This window comes from Tachypleus tridentatus, chromosome 1, assembly GCF_004210375.1.
Source record: "Tachypleus tridentatus isolate NWPU-2018 chromosome 1, ASM421037v1, whole genome shotgun sequence".
NCBI classification, from domain to species: Eukaryota; Metazoa; Arthropoda; class Merostomata; order Xiphosura; family Limulidae; genus Tachypleus; species Tachypleus tridentatus.
In genome coordinates this window covers 15466198-15486344 of record NC_134825.1, presented here as the reverse complement: position 1 = coordinate 15486344, position 20147 = coordinate 15466198, and positions in this window count along the sequence as shown.

The window sequence follows — 20147 nt, the reverse complement described above, 5'->3', positions numbered from 1 at the left end:
TTAACTTTAGGTGTTGAGAGTAAAATAAACACAGAAAATTCATCGGACATGTTTAACAGTTGAAACTCTCAGGGTACGAACTTTGAATTTTTTTGATTAGGGCCGGCATGGCCAAGCGTGCTAAGGTTTTCGACTCCTAATACGAGGGTCGCGGGTTCGAATCCCGGTTACACCAAACATGCTCGCTATTTCAGCCGTGTGGGCGTTATAATGTGACAGTCAATCCCACTATTCGCTGGTAAAAGAGTAACCTAAGAGTTGGCGGTGAGTGGTGATGACTAGCTGCCTAGAAGAAAGGAGGCAGCTGCTCATTTTATTTCTGATATTTAGGTTTTTCTTTTCATTATATTTGATGAGTTTTCTTTAGGCTGAAGAATGAAGTAATAAACGTAATAACAGAAAAATATAAAATTTTACTAAAAAAAATTATATATTCACTTAAGAGGTTCTAGAAATTATACAAGTGAAATGTGAGATTTTTGAAATTTTAATCTCCAAATGAAATCACTTTGCTCTAGTACTAGTTAAAAAAAAGAATCGATAATTTCACGAAGAAATATTAATAAAAATACTTCGTTAAAAATCTTATTTTTGTGTGAAAACCTTGTAATGTTTAGTGAAAGTCCAGTAAATTTTCTGAAGATACACCATATATAAATTAGAAGTTACTTGTATGTCAATTAGTTATGGCTACGTCCGATGGGACTAGGTAATGTCCGTAGCTTAAGTGTTGTACCACATCACATGTGATTTTCACATCTTGAATGACACTGTTGTACGTTAGGTTGGTCGTCTTTAATATATTGTGCTTCCCTCTTATCTATATCTCATCAAGATATTAAAGTTATACTTCTGAAGATTATGGACACTTATTCCTATGTAGCCTTCTAAATTGCAAAAACGTACAACTAACTTCAGTGTTGCGTATTTTGTGACTATACGACTAATAATAGAAATGACTGATGGCTCGATAACACTTAGCTAATCTTAACAAGTGGAAGAACACCCCTTTTATGTAACATTCAATGTCTTAGTTTCACAAACAATAACATGTTCTTTTCGATGTTGTACTTGTAATAACAGTGCTACAGGTCTATCGTGACAGGTATGGGTCAAAGGTCATGCCATATCACGTTTGTTGACTCGCACTTAAATTTCATTGAACTATTATTTTATTAATGTATTTTAACAAGTTTGGTATCAAATTGTGGATTATAATTCGTCTTTTAGTATGATACATTAATTTATACCTTTATTTAAAGTAAATATTAAAAGAAATCCTACACATTAACTTCTGTGTGTCATGCTGTATGTCCAAGTACAAAGTCTGCAGTTTCTTACGAATTAGGAACTCAAATTACTGACAAGCTAGAATATCAACAAATAACCTACAATCTTCCTAGTTTGCTAAGGTATCGCTCATGTACCTATTCCAACACAGACCCTTCTACTCTCTTTCCATATTTGTAAACGCGACCTTATATACTCTTATTTCTGTTTATGATATGTGGGTAATCAATCGAAAGCGCAGAATATCCTTCAACTGTGTTTTTCTCAGACAGTATCAATTTTATGACGTCGTACCAGTTTTGAGAAACAAATTTTCAAACTGGTAAGTTCTTATTTTAGACCAAAATACAGCTTATTACAAAGTTTGATAAGTTATAATGTTTTATAAAAAGTAAGTTTAAAATGTATTTTTAAATAGGAAAATATATGTGCATATATAGGTAGCGTATTATAACTGAAATGTGACTATATATTATAGCCTGGCATTACTAGGTAGTAAAGGCGCTCGAGTCATAATATGAGGGTCACGGATTCAAATCCTCGTCGCACCAAACATGCTCGCCCTTCAAGCCGTGAAGGCGTTATAATGTGACGTCAATCCCACTATTCGTTGGTAAAAGAATAACCTAAGAGTTGGCAATAATGGTGATGACTAGTTGCCTTGCCTCTAGTTTTACACTGCTTAATTAGGGACGGATAGCGCATGTAGTCTTCGTGTCGCTTTGCGCGAAATTCGAAACACAAACAAACTGAAAATTGCAAAAAAACAAACAAAACCCAACAAAAAACTAGTATACTAAGACAGGTTGCTTTGTAAAGGACAGTTTTATATTCTTGAATACGATAACATCAATGCAGGAAAATGGATGTCAGTGTGGCTGAACTTTTGAAACCTACAAAAAACATGAACCTATGAAGAAATATAATCATCAACATTTGCACTAGACATACCTAGAGACACAGACTGAACAGTTTGTTATTTTCAATAACGATCTGCCGCCAGCTGAAAGTTCAAGAAGGGTTGAACAGGCTCGAACATAATTAATAATAATAAAGCTGCCAAATTGAGTCCTGTCACGAATAAAGTTTCCGGAAATGTTGTCAAAATATCTTCTGTACAAATAGGGGAACATTTCTTAAAAACAAAAATCCAAATTATTAAACAAACAGTTTGTATACGAATATTCCATTCTGGTTCCCATAGCAACATTGAGTAATTGTCATTAAACTTAAATATATTTAGATTCAGTACAAGTTGTAAAATTTTATCAGTGGAAGGTAGGAGTATAACTCGTCCATCAAGAAAAAACTTGAGAGGTTTTAAGCCTTCAATGTAAAGATTGAATATGTAAAGAGATATTACATTACCCATGAAGATTATGAACAATTTGTAGGAACCTTAATTTATGTACGATAAGGTAAAGAATGTTATCAATAAAATTAGAAAACAGTTTTGTGGAACACTTGTACACAAACATGATGGGCCTTTCTGAAATCTCAGGTTTATGGATCTTAGGTAGTACAAAAAAGATAAACATTCTAGGATCTTATAAACTAAAGTTACACCCTTCGTCAGTTAGTCTATTTATGGTGTCGGCTCTTTGAGTTTGCGTACAACGGCGAATTCCATCACATGTAAAATTAGGTGTCGGAAAGATGTCTGCAGCTTCATCTATGTACCGTTCAAAGCTCCAAACTACATTAGCGTCTCCTTCGTCAGTAATTGTAATAGCAATGTGAAATCGTGGGTTACATATAGTTTGATGTTCCTTCAGCTCAAGCTATCGTAAAGAAGTAATAAATATCGGCTACTCTGTTCCATCAACATCAGACAACTTAGAATAATTATTCACACTTGAACTAATTTATGCACTTACTAAAACTCATGGAACCCATTTGTATTGGTTGTCGTTTGGTATAACGCTACACACTATATTACATGTACTCTGCTCACCATGGGGATCAAAATCTTTAATTTACTGCTGAGCCACTTGGAGGAGGACAAGAAGCAGATAAAATAAGTCGAGTCTTGTGTAAAAATTAAAAGGTAAACGTGAAAAGATCATAAGGTGTTTAATGACAATGATATATCTCAGAAAGTTAGAATATTCGCAAGTGTGGCAAATGCCACACAATAGTACCGTAAAATTGAGTATTCATGAAAAGATCTTAAATTAGCGAGAGGTAAAACCAATGATTGTTAATACATTAACTCGATTCACTATAACCCTAAATAATTACCAAAATAAGTAAAGTGTGGATGTAGATTTTGAAAGGTCACAATATTCTGTAAACTTTATACAACTTTAATGAGTAACACGAATAGTGCTCAATTTCCCACCAAAATAAATGATTTTTAAAAAAATGTAACAGAAGAAGTCTTGTTTGTTAAAAATCACAGACTTTACGAGCTCGTTCTAAGAAGTATTGTAAAGGTAAGCAAATTCTAATATAACTAATTGTTTTGTTTTTGAATTTCGCGCAATGTTATACAGGGGTTGTCTGCGCTAGCTATCCCTAATTTAACAGTATAAGACTAGAGGGAAGGCAGCTAGTTATCACTACCCACCGCCAACTCTTGGGCTACTCTTTTGCCAATGAACAGTGGGATTGACCGTTACATTATAACGCTCCCATGGCTGAAAGAGCGAGCATTCAAACCCACGACCCTCGAATTACGGAGTCGAGTGCCTTAACCACTTGGCCATGCCGGGCCCATACATGATGTAAATGAGCCTAAGTATGACTCATCTCTAAATATGTACTATAAGTCAAGTAAATATGTCACCTATTGCTATAAGTATCTAATTCATCATATTGTAGTTTTATCATATAGAGTATTAAAATGGTATTTACGTAAATACGCATAAAATAATCCAACAACATGAAGAACATTGGAGTATGTGGACTATTTGTATAACGAGTGTGTCCTAGTATAAATAATGAACGTTCCAACAAGTACATGGCCCTGATCTCTAGAGATTTTGATTCCAAATTAGTGAACATTTATGAAACTGTTCCCTTCTTTTATGTTGTGTTTACCATTTAATTGTGGCCTCAAACATAAAATATTAATGACACAATAAATGCGGAAGGAAGATGTCAGGGTTGCACCTGACCCTCCTAGGTTTACTCAAAGGACCTAAATAGCGATATATAGAAAGAGCGAATATATTTATATTATGCACAGAGCAAATTCACATATCACTGCACAAAGTAGCAGAAAAAGAACGTATGGAACATGATTAGAAATGTGATCTGTTCCAAACAAATAATGTTAATGAAAGAGGAACAGGAATAATAAATAAAGCTGATAAGTGTGGGAGGGGGTAACAGAGAGAAAGGTCACAGGATGTCAGAAGTGAAGTTAATAAATAAAGCTGATAAGTGAGGGGTTAACAGAGAGAATGGTCATAGGATGTCAGAAGTGAAGTTAATAAATAAAGCTGATAAGAGAGGGGTTAACAGAGAGAAAGGTCATAGGATGTCAGAAGTGAAGTTACACAAAAGAAAATTTTTCGTACAAACCAAGTGAAGAGATTGTACCTGCAGTATAAGTAACACATCATTCTTCGCGTTCACATAAACAACAGTCTGTTAGTTTATATCTTAGAGCTCCCAGGTTGGAGATCAGTGAGATGTTTGTCATCTGAAAACTGTACTGAAACTAATAAATTCAGATTAAGATTTAATATGTGTCATCTGTGGTCACGAAATCTGTCTCACCATTGTAGAGCAAATTACAAAGGCTACAAACTATATACTATATAACATATCCTGATAAACATATTTCTAAAGTAAAATCTAGAAGGTGTTAACTCTGTCTAAACCAGTAACAGATTCTTCAGTTAAAACACCCTTAGTGTCAGTATCAGTTTGAAGAATGTGAAAGTTCCTCCCGTAATCTTAGTGGTTTCAGTTAAAGTGAGTTTATTACGTCCTATCTCTTGTGACAACGTCTCAAGAAGTTTATGACTAGCTTTAAAGAAAGCTTTTCGTAAGATTCGATTAGGAAGAAGGCAATCATTCCATCAGATAAAATCATCATCATTACTGCAGATTGCGACGAAAACTCAAAAACTGTAAGTAAGGAATTGAACATAAAATGTAGTGGGTGAAACAAACCAAGATTTAAAAAAAAAGACAGTCCATATGATTATAGAGAACAAGGGAAGCCATTTCGTCTAGCATGGAAAAGCACCTTGATACCACAGAAATGTGATTTTGCAGAAGAATGGTACTTGTTCCGTGGGCAGACCATATAACCAATGAGGAAGTACAAAGAAGATCAGAGACAGAGGAAATTGATTATAACCACCAGAGAAAGATAACTGAGTTTCCTTGGACATATAATGAGAAAGGAAGAAATTGAAAATATGATTATTACTGTAAAATTAGAAAGTGAAGTGGTCGAGGAAGATCAGGGTTAAATTGCATCAGAAACACAAGGATATCAATGGATGCCAGTACTAAACTACATCAGTGACACGAGGATATAGATGGATATCAGTATTAAACTACATCAGTAACACGAGGAAATGGATAGATGTCAGTGTTAAACTACACCAGTAACACAAGAAAATTGATGGATGCCATCGATAAACTACCTCAGTAACACGAGGAAATGGATGGATGTCAGTGTTGAATTACATCAGTAACACAAGTAATTGGATGGATGTCAATGTTAAACTACATCAGCAAAACTGGGATATGGATGGATGTCGGTGCTAAACTACTTCAGTAACACAAGGAAATGGATGGATGTCAGTTTTAAACTATACCAGTAACACAAAGAAATGGATGGATGCCATTGTTAAGCTACATCTGTAACACATGAAAATGGATGTCAGTGTGGCTGAACTTTTGAAACCTAGAAGAAAGATGAACATATGAAGAAATATAATCGTCAACATTTGCACTGGACGTAATACCAAGAGACACAGACTGAACAGTTTGTTATTTTCAATAACGATCTGCCGCCAGCTGAAAGTTAAAGAAGGGTTGAACAGGGTGAAACATAATTAATAATAATAAAGCTGCCAAATTGAGTCCTGTCACGAATAAAGTTTCCGGGAATGATGTCAATATACCTTCTGTACAAATAGGGAACATTTCTTAAAAACAAAAATCCAAATTATTAAACAAACAGTTTGTATACGAATATTCCATTCTGGTTCCCATAGCAACATAGAGTAATTGTCATTAAACTTAAATATATTTAGAATCAGTACAAGTTGTAAAATTTTATCAGTGGAAGGTAGGAGTATAACTCGTCCATCATGAAAGAACTTGAGAGGTTTTAAGCCTTCAATGTAAAGATTGAATATGTAAAGAGATATTACATTACCCATGAAGAGTATGAACAATTTGTACGAACCTTAATTTATGTACGATAAGATAAAGAATGTTATCAATAAAATTAGAAATCAATTTTGTGGAACACTTGTACACAAACATGATGAGCCTTCCTGAAATCTCAGGGTTATGGATATTGGGGAGTACAAAAAAGATAGACATTCTAGGATCTTATAAACTAAAGTTTCGCCCTTCGTCGGTTAGTCTGTTTATGGTGTCGGCTCTTTGAGTTTGCGTACAACGGTGAATTCCATCACATGTAAAATTAGGTGTCGGATAGATGTCTCCAGCTTCATCTATGTATAGTTCATAGCTCCAAACTACATTAGCGTCTCCTTCGTCAGTAATTGTAATAGCAATGTGAAATCGTGGGTTACATATAGTTTGATGTTCCTTCAGCTCAAGCTATCGTAAAGAAGTAATAAATATCGGCTAATCTGTTCCATCAACATCAGACAACTTTGAATAATTATTCACACTTGAACTAATTTGTGCACATAATAAAACTCATGGAACCCATTTGTATTGGCTGTCGTTTGGTATAATGCTACACACTATATTACATGCCCACCATGGGAACCAAAACCTTTAACTTAATGCTGAGCCACTTGGAGGTGGACAAGAAACAGATAAAATAAGTCGAGTCTTGTGTAAAAATTAAAAGGTAAACGTGAAAAGTTCATAAGGTGTTTAATGACAATGATATATCTTAGAAAGTTAGAATATTCGCAAGTGTGGCAAATGCCACACAATAGTACCGTAAAATTGAGTATTCATGACAAGATCTTAAATTAACGTGAGGTAAAACCAATGATTTTTAATACATTAACTCGATTCATTATAACCCTAAATAATTACCAAAATAAGTAAAGTGTGGATGTAGATTTTGAAAGGTCACAATATTCTGTAAACTTTATACAACTTTAATCAGTAACACGAACACTGTTCAATTTCCCACCAAAATAAATGATTTTTTAAAATATATAACAGAAGAAGTCTTGTTTGTTAAAAATCACAGACTTTACGAGCTCTTTCCAAAAAGTATTGTAAAGGTAAGCAAATTCTAATATAACTAATTTTTTTGTTTTTGAATTTCGCACAAAGCTACACGAGAGCTATCTGCGCCAGCCGTCCCTAATTTAGCAGTGTAACACAAGGCAGCCAGTCATCACCACCCACAGCCAACTCTTGGGCTACTCTTTTACCAACGAATAGTTTGATTGATCGGAACTTTATAACGCCCCCACGATTGAAAAGGCGAACGCGTTTGGTGCGACGAGTATTCGACCCCACGACCCTCAAATTACGAGTCGCACGCCTTAACCCACTTGGGCATGCCGGGCAAATATAACTAATATGCTGTAAGTAGTGCATACTGTAACATAACTTATCTACAATATTCGTATTTGGAAATGGAACATTCATAACTGCAAATCTGAACGTGTCCATGTTATTAAAAATGTTAACTTGAATATTTGTTTTATGATCCTGATACCTAGTTTGGTTTGGTTTGTTTTCAATTTCGTGCAAAGCTACACGAGGGCTATCTGCGCTAGCCGTTCCTAATTTAACAGTGTAAGACAAGAGGGAACACAGCTAGTCATCCCCACCGACCGCCATCTTTTGGGCTACCCTTTTACCAACGAATAGTGGGATTGACCGTCACATTATAATGCCTTCACGGCTTAAAGGGCAAGCATGTTTGGCGCGACGGGGATGCGAACCCGCGACCCTCAGATTACGAGTCGCACGCCTTAACACGCTTGGCCATACCGGGCCGACAAGACTTTATAAACAGAATCTGACACCATGGAACTAACTCATTTTGGATATCAATAAGAGATGAATATCGTCTGTTAAGTGCTGAGGCTCAGCGAACCTGAATTCCCTGTGATAAAAAACAAGTACCACGCGAAAATCAGTGTGGAACAGGAAATGAGAGTGTTGGTGTCCAATCAGATTCCAAGGTAAGCTGTGCAGTACCCAGTAGGCGCACACATCCCATTAGTAATTGTGGTTGTTTAAAAATGAAATAAAATAATTGTTTTTACCTTCAATTTACGTGTATTATTCTTTCAGACGGCTACAACGTTTTTAGAAGATAAATAGTTACTAAGTTTTAAGTTGTTTGGACCTAACGACTTCATAAACGGAATTGTTAGGGTTTTTTTTTCTTTTTGCCTAAGGTGAGACAAATTGCTGAGACACTAAGGGTGCTGTGAACCGAAACAGTTTTGGACACGCTGGTAAAAGGAATGGTGCCTAAGTTAAGTGTAGTCAAATTAACATTTTTAAGCAGAAACTAACAACAGAAAGAGTGTTTATCATTTTATCTGTTGTGTTGATTATTCTATTTAGAAACGATAATCGATAATAATTAGGAAACATAACAGATGCTAATTAAGAACAACAATAATAATTAGGTGGACAATAATTACGAAGAGCAATAGATAATAATTAGAAACATCAGCGAATAATAATTAAAACCAACAATGGATAATAAATAGGACCGTCAATGGAAAATAATTAAAAACAACAACTGTTAATAATTAGGAACAACAAGGGATTCCTTTTTTTTACCGAGGGTTAGATCCGCTAATTACAGGAGATTTAACAAGGAAACTTCTAGAGTGGTATTTATTTGAATGCTATTCTAGTTGTGTGCCAATTAATGTGACTGGATAAACTTAATAAAATTGAAACAATTTCTTATTACCAACAAACAAAAAAGTAACGTATAGTCTTGTGTAAACAAAAATACATTTTCTACTGGGTTGTTATTAGGTCTGTAACCTCCTTTATTTCAATATAGATCTTTGTAGAACTAATACATGAATAGCTTAAAGTATAATCTTTAATTGAAGAACTCGAAGTAGAAATGAACCAAGAAATCATATTTGAATTCAACAGATAAATTTAGTTTCTGTATCTACTCGGAGCGGGTCAGTGGCGCAATGGATAACGCGTCTTACTACAGATCAAAAAATTCTAGGTTCGAATCCAGGGTGGCTCGATTAAGAATAACATTTTTTGGGTCAGGCATGGCCAAGCGTGTTAAGGCGTGCGACTTGTAATCTGAGAGTCGCGGGTTCGCATCCCGGTCGCGCCAAACATACTCGCCGTTTCAGCCGTGGGAGCGTTATAATGTGACGGTCAATCCCACTATTTGTGCTAAAAGAGTAGCCCAACAGTTGGCGGTGGGTGGTGATGACCCGTTGCCTTCCGTCTAGTCTTACACTTCTAAATTAGGGGCGGCTAGCGCATATAGTCCTCGTGTCGCTTTACGCGAAATTCGAAACATAAACAAACTGTATATTGCAACATAACAATAGTATACTAAGACAGGTTGCTTTATAAAGGACCGTTTTATATTCTTGAATACGGTAACATCAATGCACGTGAGCGGCGTAACTGCAATTTACATAACTTTATCCAGGCACTACAGACAGGCCAATTTACTAAAATTAACATATATATTGTTATGATATTTAGATCAAGCATTTCTGTTTTTACGTCGTCACATGTAGTTTTCTTAGGAACAACAACATAATTTATATTTATTCTCCCAATTTTTTATGCAGGCTACGAAGTCTGTCGAATTGAACCAACCCGTATGAAGATAAAGTAGTGAAAATAACAGATAAATATAAAGTTTGTTTGATAAAAACGACGTTCATAATTACCTGGGGATTATAAAGATTTTGTACGTAAAATCTGAAAATGTTCTGATTCTTAAAAATATTTTTAATCTTAAAATCAAAATTATTTTGCATGTTGAACAGTCAACATCCTGGTAACGAAAAAAATAAAAGAAAATCTTTAATTAAAAGATCTTAATATTTAATTGAAAATTTCATACTTTGTTTTCCAAAGCTCGGCAGGGTGTACCAATAAACTGTCAAATATTGCAAAGATATGCTAACGTTATCAATAAATAATAGTATAATTACTTTTATGGTTACGAGCTGAGTAAATTTCACCCAACCTTTACTGGAAGGGCTATCTGCAAAATTACCACCATCTGCACCTAATGAGTGGATCTTCAAGAATTCAAAATATGAACACAGAGTACTGATCAATTCTTTCTTTCAGTTTGTTGAATATTTATTCAGAATCAAGATACGAATAAATGTTATTTTGGTTTTCAAGTAATTTCCGTGGAGGATTTAACAGAATGATCATTGTATGAGAATGTTATAAGAAATCCACTTATCTTCCACAGGTTCACATAGACTGTGAAGCTGTTTGAAACTATATGTTCTCAAGACGGTTGGTATGGGTATTAAATCTTTAATTAAAATAAAGTACACAGCAATTTTTTGACCTTCTTAGGTCATCTTCGCAAGAAAGCTAATCAAACCTATATAGAATTCGCCCACGAAAACTATGTTTATTTTGCACGAATGTATAACTCTAAGCATATTGGTAACAGTTTTGACAAACTAAGACAGTTATATCTAATTGACATAACCTAACATCGAACTGCAACGCCCCCTACAATCCTGTATCTGTTTATACTCTCATCCCTAAGACATATGTCCAGCAATGGTCACTTGCAAGTTCTCTCTTTCTTAACCTGAAGATGACCTAGGAAGGTCGAAACGTTGTTCTCTCCTTGTCAGTAAAAGTTTTAATACCCATACCAGCAGTTATGAGATGCATTTTTATTTCAAGTGGATTTCTCGTCATCAAGATCTATAGATAGATTTTAGTGTATCACTTGGTTTCTATGTCAGATAAAGCTATAGATGTATGTTTGTCTATCACTTATTTTCCGAGGTCGGACAGACCTACAGTTGGAAGTTTGTGTATCGATTATTTCTCTATATCAGAGAGATCTATGTTTGCTTGTCACTTGTATTTCTATGCCAGCGTAAATTATACTTGCATTTTTGTTTATCAGATGAAATTTTGTGTATCTCTTATTTTATTTATGTCAGACAGATCCACCCTTGGATGTTGGTGTATCACTTGTTTTATGTATCAGAGAAACCTATAGTTGTATGCTTGTGTATGACTTATTTTCCTGTGTTTGACAAATCTGTTTTTACATGTATGTCGATCACATAATTTCCTAATTGAGACATATCCATACTTAGATATTTGTGTATTACTTCTTTTCTATGCCAAAAAGGCTCATACTTGGGCGTGTGGGTAACACTTGGCTTTCCATGTCAGACAGACCGACAGCTTGATATTTGAGTTTCACTTGTTTATCTATTTCGAAAAGACCTATTCATGGATGTTCGTGTGTCACTTCTTTTTTATGTCATACAGATTTATACTTAACTATCAGACAGACCTAAAGTTGGATGTTTGTGCATCACTTACGTTTCTATGTCTTAAGGACCTGTAGTTGGATGTGTATGTATCATTTTTTTCTCTATATGAGACAAACCTATAGTTTTATATTTGAGTTTCACTTGTTTATCTACTTCGAATAGACCTGTTCATGGATGTTCGTGTGTCAGTTCTTTTTTATGTCATACAGATCTATACTTAACTATCAGACAGACCTAAGGTTGGATGTTTGTGCATCACTTACTTTTCTATGTCTTATGGAGCTGTAGTTGGATGTGTATGTATCACTTTTTCTCTATATGAGACAAACCTATAGTTTTATATTTGTGTTTCACTTGTTTTTCTATGTCATGGAGAGCTATAGTTGTTTGTCTGTATATCATTATTTTTTATATTAGACAGTCCTCCTGTTATACGTGTATGCGTCACTAATTTTTTTTTCTATGCAGACAGACCCATATTAGATGGTTTTGTATCACTACTCTTTTTATGTCAGACAGCTGCATGGTTGGATATTTGTGTACCAGTTATTTCTTTGTGTAAGACAGATTCATACTTGAATGTTTATGTATCAGTTGTTATTCTATGTCTGACGGTCATAGATGTTTGTGTGTCGCTTGTTTTTTATATCAGACATGTCCACATTCAATTTTGAAAGACAACAATAATAATATAATTACAATACGTTCCTCACGTCAGACAATCACGTAGGTTCATCAAATTTTGATTAAAATGATGAAAATACCATGACTAGGGCGCATTCGAAAAATGGAACTTTTCTCTACAGGGCCAAACTGGGAATCTTAATATTACAATAAGAATAGTATTATATTATATCTACTTAGTATTTTTTATTGGGAATGGTTTTCGCTCGGTTGTAAGTGCAGAACTCAGAAAAAACTAAAACTTAATTATTCAATTTTAGCAATAATCGATATATTTTTATATTACTTTACTGTTTCGGGAGGAAACGTAATAGAACACTTTTGTGCTCCCTAGAAGAAATAAGTAGAAAATAATATTATTTATTACCGAAGGCTATTAGATAAATAATTATAATAGTTATAAAAAAGCCATATATATATACACACAACCAAAAGTCATATGATAGACGTGAGGAAATTCTGAAAATTATAAAGCTTCACGACATATCACAAATATATACACAACAACATGTACAGCAGCTGCTACTTCCGTTTCATGTGCAGAAGACGATTATATTGCATGTCAAGTGTATTAAAATATGGGGTTGTTTATATCGGTTGAATATTTTTATGAAAGTAAAAAAAGATAAAATGTCGAATATATATTTTAAAATGTTATTTACACTACGTAGTTAGCTTCTGTCATACATACCTCAGTATGATTTATTTACACTACGTACTCACACATACCCCAGTATGAATTATTCTGCCTTTTATGATTAATTTCGGATATCGTTTATAATATGTGTTCAGAAAACACGCGTATATATTTCAAAAAGTAACAATATGGATGGTCAACAAAGTGTTCTCAGATCTTAAGTCTCCTAGTTCTTTAAAAGTCACTGTTGATTATATTTTGCGTCAGTCATACATGCGTTCATATCTGTTCCAATGTTTAAAAATAAGGCATCAAATGCATTTAGTAACAAGCTTCTGAATGAAACTTCTATAAAATTCTTGGGGTTTGGAGGAGAAGAATGTAGAGAGGGTAGTTTTGACATCTCCATGTGTTCCAAGCTCTTTTGCATTGAGATAGTTCTTCAAGCTTCGGAATAAATGATAATCTGATAAAGCAAGGTCTGGAGAATAACGAGAATGTGGAAGTTTTTTGTAGTTTAGCTCTCAATCTTTGCAGATGTAATCCTTGCTGGATGGGGCCGTGCATTATCTTGATGTAACACAACATCTTTACGAGTGATAACAGGCCTTTTTTCTTTCAGTGCAACATTCAAGCACTCTAACTGTTGGAAACAGAAGTCTGATGTAATCGTTACATTAAGTAGCAACAACTCAAAGTGGATCACAGATCAACAATATTCCACCAAACGCTTAACAAGACTTTCCTAGGGTGGAGGCTCAGTTTGGGCTGTGCTTTAGCCAGTTTACCTGCGGCGCTTAACATTTTTTTATAAAATATCCATTTTTCATCTCCAGTCACTAACCTGTCCAAGAAAGGTGAGTCACGTTCACGAGAGTGCTGATAAGTCCAAATGTCCGCTCTTGCTCTAAGGCTGGGTTTTGTCAAGTCATGGGAGACTCATTTTCCAAACGGTTGGAGATGACGGTGAACTGTTGAACGGGTTGAATTAAGCTTCCATGCTAGTTCTTAAACTGTCACAGCACAATCTTCGTCAAGTGCAGCCAGCAGCAAGTCATCATTAAACTCAACAGGACGACCTGCATGTGACACATCAGTTAAGCTGCAGTCACCTGAAGTGAACTTATGAAATTACCTTGGACGTTTACTTTCATTGAAAGACACCGAATCATAAACACCTTGAATGCTTCATGTAGTTTCTGCTGTACTATTGCCTCTTCTAAACTCATAAAGTATTATATGCCTAATGTGCTCCTCATACACATCCATCTTCATAAGGGTTTATTTGGTTAATGATCTGAAAAAGTGGAGTTGGATTAGTTTCTTTCTGTTTGATTTGTTTTGAATTTCGTGCAATGCTATACAGGGGTTGTCTGCGCTAGCCATTCCTAATTTAACAGTATAAGACTAGAGGGAAGGCAGCTAGTTATCACTACCCACCGCCAACTCTTGGGCTACTCTTTTGCCAATGAACAGTGGGATTGACCGTAACATTATAACGCTCCCATGGCTGAAAGAGGGGAGCATTCAAACCCACGACTCTCGAATTACGAGTCGAGTGCCTTAACCACTTGGCCATGCCGGGCCCATACATGATATAAATGAGCCTAAGTATGACTCATCTCTAAATATGTACTATAAGTCAAGTAAATATGTCACCTATTGCTTTAAGTATCTAATTCATCATATTGTAGTTTTATCATATAGAGTATTAAAATGGTATTTAGGTAAATACGCATAAAATAATCCAACAACATGAAGAACATTGGAGTATGTGGACTATTTGTATAACGAGTGTGTCCTAGTATAAATAATGAACGTTCCAACAAGTACATGGCCCTGATCTCTAGAGAGTTTGAACATTTATGAAACTGTTCCCCTCTTTTATGTTGTGTTTAACATTTAATAGTGGCCTCAAACATAAAATATTAATGACACAATAAATGCGGGAGGAAGATGTCAGGGTTGTACCTGACCCTCCAAGGTTCACTCGAAGGACCTAAATAGTGATAAATAGAAAGAGCGAATATATTTATATTATGCACAGTGGAAATTCACATATCACTGCACAAAGTAGCAGTAGAAGAACGTATGGAACATGATTAGAAGTGTGATCTAATAATACTGGTAAATCATCTGTTCCAAAGAAATAATGTTAATGAAAGAGGAGCAGGAAGAATAAATAAAGCTGATAAGTGTGGGAGGGGTAACAGAGAGAAAGGTCATAGGATGTCAGAAGTGAAGTTAATAAATAAAGCTGATAAGTGTGGGATGGTAACAGAGATAAAGGTCATAGGTTGTCACAAGTGAAGTTAATAAATAAAGCTGATAAGTGAGGGGTTAACAGAGAGAATGGTCATAGGATGTCAGAAGTGAAGTTAATAAATAAAGCTGATAAGTGAGGGGTTAACAGAGAGAATGGTCATAGGATGTCAGAAGTCAGAAGTTAATAAATAAAGCTGATAAGAGAGGGGTTAACAGAGAGAAAAGGTCATAGGATGTCAGAAGTGAAGTTAATAAAAAAGCTGATAAGTGAGGGGTTAACAGAGAGAATGGTCATAGGATGTCAGAAGTGAAGTTAATAAATAAAGCTGATAAGTGAGGGGTTAACAGAGAGAACGGTCATAGGATGTCAGAATTGAAGTTACACAAAATAAAATTTTTCGTACAAACCAAGTGAAGAGATTGTACCTGAAGTATAAGTAACACATCATTCTTCGCGTTCACATAAACAACAGTCTGTTAGTTTATATCTTAGAGCTCCAGGTTGGAGATCAGTGAGATGTTTGTCATCTGAAAACTGTACTTAAACTAATAAATTCAGATTAAGATTTAATATGTGTCATGTGTGGTCACGAAATCTGTCTCACCATTGTAGAGCAAGTTACAAAGGCTACAAACAATATACTATATAATATATCCTGATAAACATATTTCTAAAGTAAAATCTAGAAGGTGTAAACTGTGTCTGAACCAGTAACAGATTTTTCAGTTAAAACACCCTTAGTGTCAGTATCAGTTTGAAGAATGTGAAAGTTCCTCCCTAATTTTAGTGGTTTGAGTTAAAGTGAGTTTATTACGTCCTATCTCTTGTGACAACGTCTCAAGAAGTTTATGACTAGCTTTAAAGAAAGCTTTTCGTAAGATTCGATTAGGAAGAAGGCAATCATTCCATCAGATAAAATCATCATCATTACTGCAGATTGCGACGTAAACTCAAAAACTGTAAGTAAGGAACTGAACATAAAATGTGGTGAGTGAAACAAACCAAGATTTAAAAAAAAGACAGTCCATACGATTATAGAGAACAATGGAAGCCATTTCGTCTAGCATGGAAAAGCAACTTGATACCACAGAAATGTGATTTTGCAGAAGAATGGTACTTGTTCCGTGGGCAGACCATATAACCAATGAGGAAGTACAACCACCAGAGAAAGACAACTGAGTTTCCTGGGACATATAATGAGAAAGGAAGAAATTGAAAATATGATTATTACTGTAAAATTAGAGAGTGAAGTGGTCGAGGAAGATCAGGGTTAAATTGCATCAGAAACACAAGGATATCAATGGATGCCAGTATTAAACTACATCAGTGACACGAGGATATAGATGGATGTCAGTGTTAAACTACATCAGTAACACAAGGAAATGGATGGATGTCAGTGTTAAACTACATCAGTAACAAAAGGAAATGGATGTCAGTAATAAACTACATCAGTAACACAAGTAATTGGATGGATGTCAATGTTAAACTACATCAGCAAGACGAGGATATGGATGGATGTCAGTGCTAAACTACCTCAGTAACACGAGGATATTAATGGATGTCAGTGTTAAACTACCTCAGTAACACGAGGATATTAATGGATGTCAGTGTTAAACTACCTCAATAACACAAGGAAATGGATGGATGTCAGTTTTAAACTATACCAGTAACACAAAGAAATGGATGGATGCCATTGTTAAGCTACATCTGTAACACATGAAAATGGATGTCAGTGTGGCTGAACTTTTGAAACCTACAAGAAAGATGAACATATGAAGAAATATAATCGTCAACATTTGCACTGGACGTAATACCAAGAGACACAGACTGAACAGTTTGTTATTTTCAATAACGATCTGCCGCCAGCTGAAAGTTAAAGAAGGGTTGAACAGGCTGAAACATAATTAATAATAATAAAGCTGCCAAATTGAGTCCTGTCACGAATAAAGTTTCCGGGAATGATGTCAATATACCTTCTGTACAAATAGGGAACATTTCTTTAAAACTAAAATCCAAATTATTAAACAAACAGTTTGTATACGAATATTCCATTCTGGTTCCCATAGCAACATAGAGTAATTGTCATTAAACTTAAATATATTTAGAATCAGTACAAGTTGTAAAATTTTATCAGTGGAAGGTAGGAGTATAACTCGTCCATCATGAAAGAACTTGAGAGGTTTTAAGCCTTCAATGTAAAGATTGAATATGTAAAGAGATATTACATTACCCATGAAGATTATGAACAATTTGTAGGAACCTTAATTTATGTACGATAAGATAAAGAATGTTATCAATAAAATTAGAAATCAATTTTGAGGAACACTTGTACACAAACATGATGAGCCTTCCTGAAATCTCAGGGTTATGGATATTGGGGAGTACAAAAAAGATAGACATTCTAGGATCTTATAAACTAAAGTTTCGCCCTTCGTCGGTTAGTCTGTTTATGGTGTCGGCTCTTTGAGTTTGCGTACAACGGTGAATTCCATCACATGTAAAATTAGGTGTCGGATAGATGTCTCCAGCTTCATCTATGTACAGTTCATAGCTCCAAACTACATTAGCGTCTCCTTCGTCAGTAATTGTAATAGCAATGTGAAATCGTGGGTTACATATAGTTTGATGTTCCTTCAGCTCAAGCTATCGTAAAGAAGTAATAAATATCGGCTAATCTGTTCCATCAACATCAGACAACTTTGAATAATTATTCACACTTGAACTAATTTGTGCACTTAATAAAACTCATGGAACCCATTTGTATTGGCTGTCGTTTGGTATAATGCTACACACTATATTACATGCCCACCATGGGAACCAAAACCTTTAACTTAATGCTGAGCCACTTGGAGGTGGACAAGAAGCAGATAAAATAAGTCGAGTCTTGTGTAAAAATTAAAAGGTAAACGTGAAAAGTTCATAAGGTGTTTAATGACAATGATATATCTGAGAAAGTTAGAATATTCGCAAGTGTGGCAAATGCCACACAATAGTACCGTAAAATTGAGTATTCATGACAAGATCTTAAATTAACGTGAGGTAAAACCAATGATTTTTAATACATTAACTCGATTCACTATATCCCAAAATAATTACCAAAATAAGTAAAGTGTGGATGTAGATTTTGAAAGGTCACAATATTCTGTAAACTTTATACAACTTTAATCAGTAACACGAACACTGTTCAATTTCCCACCAAAATAAATGATTTTTTAAAAAATATAACAGAAGAAGTCTTGTTTGTTAAAAATCACAGACTTTACGAGCTCTTTCTAAGAAGTATTGTAAAGGTAAGCAAATTCTAATATAACTAATTTTTTTGTTTTTGAATTTCGCACAAAGCTACACGAGAGCTATCTGCGCTGGCCTTCCCTAATTTAGCAGTGTAACACAAGGCAGCCAGTCATCAACACCCACAGCCAACTCTTGGGCTACTCTTTTACCAACGAATAGTTTGATTGATCGCATCTTTATAACGCCCCTACGGCTGGAAGGGCAAGCATGTTTGGCGCGACGGGAATGCGAACCCGCGACCCTCAGATTACGAGTCGCACGCCTTAACACGCTTGGCCATACCGGGCCGACAAGACTTTATAAACAGAATCTGACAGCATGGAACTAACTCATTTTGGATATCAATAAGAGATGAATATCCTCTGTTAAGTGCTAAGGCTCAGCGAACCTGAATTCCCTGTGATAAAAAACAAGTACCGCACGAAAATCAGTGTGGAACAGGAAATGAGAGTGTTGGTGTCCAATCAGATTCCAAGGTAAGCTGTGCAGTACCCAGTAGGCGCACACATCCCATTAGTAATTGTGGTTGTTTAAAAATGAAATAAAAGAATTGTTTTTACCTTCAATTTACGTGTATTATTCTTTCAGACGGCTACAACGTTTTTAGAAGATAAATAGTTACTAAGTTTTATGTTGTTTGGACCTAACGACTTCATAAACGGAATTGTTAGGTTTTTTTTTCTTTTGCCTAAGGTGAGACAAATTGCTGAGACACTAAGGGTGCTGTGAACCGAAACAGTTTTGGACACGCTGGTAAAAGGAATGGTGCCTAAGTTAAGTGTAGTCAAATTAACATTTTTAAGCAGAAACTAACAACAGAAAGAGTGTTTATCATTTTATCTGTTGTGTTGATTATTCTATTTAGAAACGATAATCGATAATAATTAGGAAACATAACAGATGCTAATTAAGAACAACAATAATAATTAGGTGGACAATAATTACAAAGAGCAATAGATAATAATTAGAAACATCAGCGAATAATAATTAAAACCAACAATGGATAATAAATAGGACCGTCAATGGAAAATAATTAAAACAACAACTGTTAATAATTAGGAACAACAAGGGATTTCTTTTTTTTTACAGAGGGTTAGATCCGCTAATTACAGGAGATTTAACAAGGAAACTTCTAGAGTGGTATTTATTTGAATGCTATTCTAGTTGTGTGCCAATTAATGTGACTGGATAAACTTAATAAAATTGAAACAATTTCTTATTACCAACAAACAAAAAAGTAACGTATATTTTTGTGTAAACAAAAATTCATTTTCTACTGGGTTGTTATTAGGTCTGTAACCTCCTTTATTTCAATATAGATCTTTACAGAACTAATACA